The sequence below is a fragment of the Schistocerca gregaria genome, chromosome 6, assembly GCF_023897955.1.
Source record: "Schistocerca gregaria isolate iqSchGreg1 chromosome 6, iqSchGreg1.2, whole genome shotgun sequence".
NCBI classification, from domain to species: Eukaryota; Metazoa; Arthropoda; class Insecta; order Orthoptera; family Acrididae; genus Schistocerca; species Schistocerca gregaria.
Window position 1 is genome coordinate 347655844 of NC_064925.1, and position 10592 is coordinate 347666435.

The 10592-nt window shown below is 37.6% G+C and overlaps 1 long non-coding RNA gene across 1 annotated transcript; it reads right to left on the reverse strand.

Annotated features, from left to right (window-relative positions):
* Positions 1-289: 289 nt before the first annotated feature.
* Positions 290-928, reverse strand: LOC126279115 (uncharacterized). The gene is made up of 3 exons (XR_007550785.1): positions 871-928; positions 606-716; positions 290-446 (listed from the first exon to the last, which is right to left on the reverse strand). It is a non-coding gene; the product is annotated as an uncharacterized LOC126279115 (long non-coding RNA).
* Positions 929-10592: the final 9664 nt, after the last annotated feature.

A 10592-nucleotide genomic window follows, 5' to 3' on the forward strand; every position in this document is an offset into this window, starting at 1 on the left:
AGTAATGCACGTAAGCTATTCCTGATTTAACTGGAAGATCTGTACTTCCCACTTTCATATCAACAGCCGCAAAATGCATATTGTAGACTTCGGGATATGTTACAGGTCACTGTCACAGCAAGATTGGGGAGAAAGGGGGGGGGGGGGGCGCATGTCACTGTCCAACGAGTGTTTACCAATAAGTAAGTGGCGGAAAATTATGGGTATTGAACGGCTTAACATGTGGAAAATGAGATTTTTATTATTCACTCACTCTATTTAACATTTATTATTCGTTTAAAATCGCACAACAACTTCAACAAAACACAGTTTAATCACTCACACACTTATTTCACTTTTAAACTGCAAATCCTCTAAGATCTGTCTTGACTCTTCACGAGTCTCTCTCAACAGCCTTGATGTGGATAGATACGTACAGCAACCAGTAATCAGAGTCAGAACTGCGTCTGCAAAAACACAAGGATTATTAAACAATTTTTGCTGTCACTAACTACTAGCAATATAATTGACAGAGTAGATTGCTAATATTTGCTATAATGAATATCACATTTGCAAGAACGATCTCACTGAAGTAATTAAGTCCATCGAAACGCTCAGAAACTAACCTCTCGTCTGACGAAAATGATCTAAAGACGCAGTGGTAATTTCTTCAGATCTGTTGACAATGATGTTTTGAGTTATCACTTTACTGAGTGACTGAAATGTAGTTCAGGTACCTGTGAACATAACAATATGTTAGAATTCATTTTCTAAACACGAACTATTACGGTAATGTACGGCTACTTACACATTAATTACCCTACTAATATTTTCACAGTTGTTTCTTTACTACAAAATTAAAGCCAGCGGAAGAAAAAACATAAAACATACTTTCCAACGACAGGTTTGTTGAGAAGCAATTTTCTGTGTGGACAGATGTAACCTTTTCATGCGGTGGTAAGTCGCAGAAATCGCAGGAGTCACAGAAATCGAAGAAGTAGCAGAAGTCACAGAAATCGCAGAAGTCATAGAAATCGCAGAAGTAGCCGAAATCGCGGAAGTCGCAGAAATAGCAGTGGCAGAGGGATACACGACCCATGTTCCTTAACTGCGACAAATCACAGTTAAGAATAACAGATACTGAAAAGTAGCATTCAGAGAAAACACTGATATCGGAAAATCGCAGTTTAGCCCATCACTACTGCCTAATGAGCTACGAAATTAGAGCGAGACAACAGCAAACGCGGAAGAATACACATATAATGTGATGTTTATATTCGTATGCCTAATAGTGATACCATCAGAAATGAAGCACGGCAATTGACTAGATTTTTAAATCTAAGATGCCTCTTAACTTCTGTGCAGAATGTAATGTACTAAAGAGGCGCTTGCAAAGATTTTCAAACGGAGAAAAATGTTCGCTAAACTCTCGTTCAGAACATCTTCCATCATACGCAGTCTATTATTTGATTCTTGTTGATCACTATCAAAGAAAGCAGCAGTGTAAGTAACAACAAATAGCAGTCTCTTGCCATTGTTTCGCTAATGAGACGATTCCTCTCTTTTTTTTTTTTTTTTTTTTTTTGTTTAAAAAAAAGCGGCGTTAGCGCGCACAAGAGCAAGCCATGCCGCGAGCGGCGACAGGCCGTAAACACTCATTATCAAAATGCGACAAACCATGCATGACACAGTACAGTAATGCATTTTCAGCGTAGAATGACGTAAACACCTATAACAAAGAGAACGGCACTTATCAGATCAAAGAAAAATAAGCAATCAATTCAGACCAGACGATGTACGTGAAAAAGGAAGGGTACCCGTATATATACGGACGGAGCGCCTGACGGATAGTAATGGCTACCTGGCAAAGCTTAACTGCTAAGCTTACGAATCGAACCAAACTACTGTAGCTGTATCGTCATTCATTCGACCTAAATTGTGCCTCGTATTGTAATGCACCAACTTTGTTTCGATTTGGAGGTGCGGCCTAAAACTTTTATCTCCCCTTGAATTTCGAGTCTCAAATTTCAGGTGCGGCTTAGATTCGGGAAATTTTTTTTCCCTTGATTTTGAGTCTCATTTTTCAGGTGCGGCTTAGATTCGAGTGCGGCTTAGATTCGAGTAAATACGGTAAGTAATCTCATTGCAAGGTGGCACTATGTAATGAGAAGGATGCTGCTTTGAGGTGGGTTAGCAGATACGGTTACAGTGCCAAGAGCACCGGAGGATATGCTTCTCATCATCCTTTTTGAATTTCATTCTTTGGTCTATATCTCACATTAGTTATGGTTCATAGTCCTACTTACAATTAACAACACAAAAGTTGGCTATTGGAACACAAAATTAGAGACGATGCCTAGAACAGCACACACATGAATGCAATGCAATATGCCAGTGTTTCATTCTGAACTGCGGACATATTGAAGAGAAAATATTATAGTAGTTAACAACACTGTCCCTTCTTGCCTGTATTCTAGACCTATTCCAAAAAGACACAAAAAATTTCCTGGAAATAGAATAAGCTGCCATAGAAAGATTTATTGTCTACTAATTCAATGGGCAACAATTTGACAGTGCTCTCTTTAATTGAATGGGCAGCATCAAAACTTTCTGTGATTACAGGTTCAGCATCATTTTAGGTTGCCTATTTTTTCTATGCTTTTTTTGTGAGACAAACATTCTTCTGACTCAACATCTGAGTATCTTCGATGATCTCACTGTACTACATGAAACGCATTCCCCATATACAACAATAAGCAATTGAAACTTAGAAATTCATTGGAGGCAAGTTTCAGTGTTATATCTGAGCAATGTAGAGTTATCTGTTGCCTACAAGAAGTAATGAGGAGAATAAAATGCCAATAATGATCGAATTTTGTCGTAGTTGAGCAAAATGTTGACAGTTATCAAAAGCTGATATCCAGTCAATGCTTTTTCTTATAATTTCATTATTGAATGTCTTGCTTGCTATGAAAATTTTGAGTAAACAAACAGGAAAGAAAACCAAATTAAAACGTGTTGATTCTCCAATTAGAGTTCAATGTATAGTAACCTGTGCATTGAGAGAAGAACCCTGTACTGCTTAATCAACATCATGCTGGTAAAATGAACGCTCTCTCATCACTCAAATGGTAGCTTACAGTACAAAATAACAGCAGTTGCAACTTATATGTGGAACTCACAACTATTTTCTTTCCCCTAGAGAAGTAGACTGAATTTAGCTGAATAGCTCACCACCAGGAAACGTTTGGATGATGACAGAGCTGTCAAACATTTTTTGTAACCTTGACAAGTTTCAGATATGCTCTTCGCTGGAAGAATGCATTTATATAGCTGATATGTTTGTTGAGTGGCCGTGAAAATCTCAGACTTTTAACACTGCCTGTGCTGTCCATCTTGCAGAAATGAGGTGCCATTGGGTTCTGAGATGAATGAGTACTAAACTACAAGAGGGATGCCCCAAGGAGGATCAATCCCATTTTTGTAACTAAAATAACAGACCAAACAATGGAAAATCCAGGATGGAATGTAACAATACGAGAGAAGGAAAGTTGCTACTCACCATATAGCGGAGATGCTGAGCCGCAATAGGCACAATAAAAAGATTCACACAATCATAGCTTTTGGCCATTAAGGCCTTTGTCAGCAGTAGACTCTCTCTCTCTCTCTCTCTCTCTCTCTCTCTCTCTCTCTCTCTCTCTCTCACACACACACACACACACACACACACACACACACACAGACACACACAAGTGCAACTTGCACACACATCTGCAATCTAAGTAGTGCGTGTAGTGCAGTTTGTAAGGCAACAAAGTGCGCGTGTGAGAGAGAGAGAGAGAGAGAGAGAGAGTGAGAGAGAGAGAGAGAGAGAGAGAGAGAGAGTGTGTGTGTGTGTGTGTGTGTGTGTGTGTGTACTGCTGACCTCCGCTATATGGTGAGCAGCAACTTCCCTTCTCTCGTATAACAAACCAAATTAGAATTAAGAATAATACTCAGATAGTGTTGGGCCAGGTTAAAAAGAAAGAGCTGATCACTCAGACTGCAGGATGCATGAGATCCTCCTATTATGACAACACCGGGAGACAAAGTTGAAGGAGGGTGTCACAGAGAGAGTAAGAGGTCAAGCTCATTTATGTTTGACATCATACTCTCTCCAGCATCTCTCCCTTCATCCTTGTTTCCTCTCATCCTCACAACATGTAGATCCCTTTGATCCCGGAGTCTGAGTGATCTGCTTTTCCAGTTTCGCTCAACCTGTCCCCCCTCTCCTCCCTGAGGAGGGAACTAGAGATATAGAAGATCCAACTAGAGATACAGAAGATCCAATTGAGAGCAGCACACTTCGTTACAGGATCACTTAGCAATCATGAAAGCATTACGGAGATGATAGATAAACTCTAGTTACAAGTCTTCCGAAGCAAGAGTGATTTCAGGTGAGCCGCAGGAGAGTGTCATAGGACCATTGCTATTCACAATATACATAAAGGACCTTATGTATAACATCGGAAGTTCACTGAGGCTTTTTGCGGATGATGCTGTGGTATATCGAGAGGTTGTAACAAAGGAAAATTGTAGTGAAATGGAGGAGGATCTGCAACAAATTGACGCATGGTGCAGGGAATGGCAATTGAGTCTCAATGTAGACAAGTGTAATGTGCTGCAAATACATAGAAAGAAAGATCCTTTATCATTTTGCTACAGTATAGCAGGTCAGCAAATGGAAACAGTTAATTCCATAAATTATCTGGGAGTAGGCATTAGGAGTGATTTAAAATGGAATGATCATATAAAGTTGATCGTCGGAAAAGCAGACTGAGATTCATTGGAAGAATCCTAAGGAAATGCAATCCGAAAACAAAGGAAGTAAGTTACAGTACACTTGTTCTCCCATTTCATGAATATTGCTCACCAGGATGGGATCCGTACCAGAGAGGGTTGATAGAAGAGATAGAGAAGATCCAACGGAGAGCAGCACACTTCGTTACAGGATCCTTTAGTAATTGCAAAAGCGTTACGGAGATATCAGATAAACTCGAGTGGAAGACTCTGCAGGAGAGACGCTCAGTAGCTTAGTACAGGCTTTTGTTGCAGTTTCAAGAACATACCTTCACTGAGGAGTCAAGCAGTATATTGCTCCCTCCTATGTATACCTCGCGAAGAGACCATAAAGATAAAATCAGAGAGATTAGAGCCCACACAGAGGCACACCAACAATCTTTCTTTCCATGAGCAATACGAGACTGGAATAGAAGGGAGAACTGATAGAGGTACTCAAGGTACTCTCCAGAGTATGGATGTAGATGTAGATGTAGATACCAAAAGTTAGGATTGTGTGTGTATTTTTTTTATATGTGTCTTTAGACAGCACGAAATATTTGAACTCCTGAAGGTAAAAAATGATGGATGAGCAGTTCCGTCTTTAAAAAAGTTTAAACTTCAGTTTGTAGTTATGAGATGAATGACAACACTGTGAATATATTTTGCAGTAAATATATGAAGGTCAGATCTGGAACTTGTAACAAGAAACCTGAAGTTTAGAGAAAAATCAGTCTTCTTGGAAATTTCATTATGTAGGGGTGATGTGAAACCCACCTGATTACAAGATCCCCAGAAGGAAGATCCTATGTTTCGATATAGAGGAACAGTGATGAGTATGAGTAGAGATGGACAAATAATCCTGTGAAAGCATTACATTTTGCTAAAAATTGACGGCCATGACATCCAGTAACAAACTAAAATATTTTAACAGCAGAATGTGTGAAGTGTATTATGAAGGAAGACACCTATCCATAGATGAATCAATGATTCTGTGAAGGGGGAGAATGTTGCTATATGAGGGTGAGCCAAAAAGTAATGTCTACGAATTTTTTGTGTCAAAATCTGTAAGACTTTGTAAATAAAACAAACTTTATCAACATTCTGCATCTTTATTCTTCATGTCTACATATTTATTTTTCAACATAATCACCCTGGTGACGAACACATTCATCCCCTCAAGAGACCAGTTGGTTGACACTGTCACACTCAAAATGAAGTCCTGGAAGGTGTTCTTTATGTTTTGTAAACAGATGAAAATCTCATGTGGCCAAGTCAGAAAAGTGTGGAGAATGAATAATGACTATGAAACCAAGGTATCAGATTGTTGCAGATATCACAGAACTTGTATGTCATATGGCATTGTCATGCTGAAGGAAGAGGGTGTTCAATGTGTGGACATTTCTTTGGATTTGAAACGCAGCTGCAGCACACTGTTTCTCATGCACTGACATGTTACACACCACCACATTACACGCTCTAATTTCGAGCCCTCTAATGATATTTATTTCGTTTAAAAAGCTTTAAGAGTTTTCAGATGAAAATTCAAAGGCATTACTTTTGAGCTTGCCCTCATCCATGAAACAAAAGGGATAAATATGATACCAACATATACATACCGAAGGATGCTTCCTTTTGTTAGTATTGTCAAATCATCAGCAAAGGCAATTTTTGTGTCTGTTTTGTATAATTTAAGTAAAGAAAGTGATTTATTGTGTGTTATGAAGTTAGCCACAGGAAAAAGTTTCTAGAAATAAGCTTACAACTGTTGTAATTTATAACATTAATACCTAAATGTGTAATATACTAGCTTAGTGCCCACTGCTCACTCACATTGACTATGTAGCCTGCAGTGATTTTTTTGTTTTTATTTAATCAAATTTTTATGTTGTTCACAAAGTGCAACACCTTCTGAGCTTTTCACATTAATTAAGGCCATATAAGCACGATCTTTTCTGAATGTACTTCTGACCAAAAAGTGATTCTGGTAGCTAGAGTCCAAAGTTTTTGGAATAATGCCTTTTGTGTTCTTGTGGAGATATTTCCATACCAACTTTCACACCTGACTGATACTTCTGTTTAGCTAACTGAGAAGCAAAATACCAATTTTCATAAGATTAGCTTTAAAAATTTTTTAATGTAACAAATAACTTTAAAAAATTTTTAATTGAGTGAAATAATTTCTTAATCATTTTCATCCCCTGTTTCACTCTCTTAGGGGCTAATTTCCAGAAACATTGAAACATGTATTTTTTTTTTAATTTCCAATTGATATGTCAAATATCAATTGTCATAGATGCACCATTAAAAACCTTTAATGGCTCTTTAGTAATTATTTATTTTCAAAAAAACTTTCACTCATTGTTTTACTGCCTTTGTGGTTGAATTTACAAAAATGATGAAATGCATTTTTTTATTTTCTGACTGAGAAATCAAATACCAGTTTTCGTAGTTCTAGCTTCAAAATTCCCTTAATAGTGGCGCACTTTCAAAAAGACTTTAATCCCCTATTTCACTCCCTTAAAAGTGGAATTTTAGATGATCCATTTTTAAATGATGCCAACAGTATAAGATCCACACCCTCTCCAAATTTCACGTTTCTGTCCTTAGTGATTTGGGCTGAGCAATGATGAGTCAGTCAGTCAGTCAATCAATCAGGATATTGCCTTTTATATATAGAGAATAATTAAATAACAACAACATGGAAAGTATAGGTTGTCACTCACTAGAGGAGGCATTGAGTTGCATACAAGCACAACAATAAAGAATACAGGAACTATTTAAACTTTTGGGACAAAGTCCTTCCTCAGAAATAGAACACTGACACATTCACACAACAACAGCTCACTCAAACAAGGCTTATGTCTCTGGGCACTAAGGCCCAATGGTGACTGCATCCGACATGCACAATAATCTGCTTGGGTTGGTGGTGGGGGTAAGGAGGTAGCATGTAATGAGGAGGGGGGATTAACAGGGCAGGTGTTCAGGAAGATGTTCCTGCTGATTTTGGGAGCATACAGGGGTGTGGTAGGGACTGGAAAATTTATTAAATTATTATACACAAGCAGACCAAGTTACTGACTTTTTCTGCAGGTTATGTTATAAAATGATACCAAATAAAAATTTTAAAAAAACAAGCATTCCTTTTGTTTTTTTAATCAGTAAGCAAAAAAGTAAAACTGCCATCAGCCTGTAACTGTACTTACACTTTAATTACAGGTTTAATTGAATAATAAAAATTGTTAATTAGTTCAGAAATATTAGAGGAATAATAATATAAATTCCAACCCTGGAACATACCAAGCATGAGGGTTCAAGCAGCAAAAGCAGTTTTGGGTGTGACTGGTCTTTAATTAGTTTTTGAGTTTGCTAGTTTTCATAAAACTGAAACAAGTTACTAGAGATAATGGGCTTAAGACTTTTCAATGAGTAGTGTCAGTGCTCTTCAAATTACTGATAAGATTTCTCATGTTTCTCCACTACATTTTATTCTAACAATTTCAATTACCCATTTCCTTAAATAGTAACATTTTCAGTGAGACTAAATATACCACTATTATCTGCAGGTGGTAAAGTATGATACAAGTTATGAAATGACATGAAATACTATATGATTTTTCATGCTTTCCTGATGGATGTGTTGCAAATACGCTACTTGGGTTTGCCGCTGGATTGCATTGTGTAACTCGCACAATATTTCATCGACATCATTAGGTGATGGTAGCTACTTCTGTCACTGCTACAATGCGTGATTGATGATAATTGCATGGCGGTGTCAAAATTTATCGTACTGGGAGCAGGCAATACGTGTGCGTGGGAAGACACTCATAGTTGAAGGAAAGCAGCACTCCTACTGCCAGTGCTGGAAGCCACAGAAAAGCCATCCACACATGCAGTATGGGCGTCCCTGCTTTCAATTTGCTTTGCAATACCATTCTTAGGTGTTATAGCTCACCAGGTAGACTGTCAGCATATGAGACCACGTGTGCTCTTTGCACCAAAGAGCCTAAGATACTACTGCGTTGCACAAGCTGATGGTGATTTGTTGCCTGCAAATATAGTTCCATATGAGCTGATTTGTGATAGAAGCTATGTCCCAATGTACCAGGATTTTTTCTTTTGACTATGACCTCTAGGAATGGTCATAGTCCTGGAGGTCATAGTCAGAAGAAAAGCTGCTGGTACACAGGACATAGCGCCTATGGCAAATCAACTCATACGGAAGTATATTTGCAAATTGAAAGCAGGGATGTAAATGAAGATGCAGAGACACCCACTGTAACAGTGTTCCTGCTGTATATGGGCAGCATGCCTTCAAGAATAGGAAGACTCCTCAAAAGGCACAATATCAAGGGTGTTTTCGTACCACCAGCAAAATTGAGGAACTTACTGTGCAAAGAAATAGTGGTTGCTGGTGATTTCAATTTAGATTTCCTTAATGACTCTCCCAATAAGAACTTATTTGAGTTAGTAACACTATCATTCAACTTAATTCCCACTGTAAAGTTCCCCACTAGGGTAGCTAATTGCTCACAAACAGCCATTCATAATATCTTTATAGAAAAGTCCAATGAACAAAATTATATTACAAAACTAATAGTCAATGGCCTCTCAGAACATGACAGGCAGTTCCTTCTGTTAAATGTTAACACTGAACAGGATATAAAATCTGTTAAATCTGAGCTCAAGAGGGTAATCAATACGCCAAAAATTGTTTATTTTAGGACACTCCTGAGAGACATTGACTGGATGATGTTTACAGTGCTCATGGCATGAATGAAAAAGATAACAGTTTTACTAATAAAGTGCTTACCTTATTTGGACACCGATTCCCCCTAAACTAACCAAGGTTAGAGCAAAGTTTACAAAGAAGCCATGGATTACTCAAGGAATAGAGGTATCTTGTAAAGCAAAAAGAAAACTGTATCTGCCAATGTGAAACAGTTCTGATGTTGATGCTATAGCACATTACAAGAAATATTGCAAAATATTAAAGACTATAATATGGACATCCAAACAAATATATTACAAGGAAAAGATAGTCATATCAGATAACAAAATAAAGACATTATGGGATATAGTGAAGGAGGAGACTGGTAGAACCAGACATGAAGAGGGACAAATAGCATTAAGAATAAATGATATATTGGTGACAGATGTGTATAGTGTTGCAGAACTTTTTAACAAACATTTCATAAGTGTTACTGAAAAGATGGAGTTGTCAGGTTCTGTAGATACTGCTATGCAATACCTCAGACCAGACATTTCAAGTAACTTCCATAATATGCATTTGACCCTCACTACCCCAGCAGAAATCATGTCCATCATAAAATCTTTAAAATCAAAAACATCAAGTGGGTATGATGAAATATCAACAAAGCTAATTAAAGAATGTTATTCTGAGTTAAGTAACATATTAAGCTATCTGTGTAACCAGTCGTCTATCAGTGGAATGTTTCCTGAATGGCTAAATATGCTGAAGTTAAGCCACTGTTTAAGAAGGGAGATAAAGAAATAGCATCAAATCTCCATCCAATTTCACTTTTGATTGCATTCTCAAAAATTTCAGAAAAAGTAATGTACAATCGGCTTTATAACCAGATTATCTCAAATAACACTGTCAAAGTCACAGTTCGGAGTTCTAAAGGGTTCTGATATTGAGAAGGCTATCTACACTTACAGTGAAAATGTGCTTCATTCATTGCAGACAACTGGTATATTTTGTGATCTGTCAAAGGCATTTGACAGTGTAAATCACAATATCCTTTTAAGTAAATTAGAATATTATAGTGTGA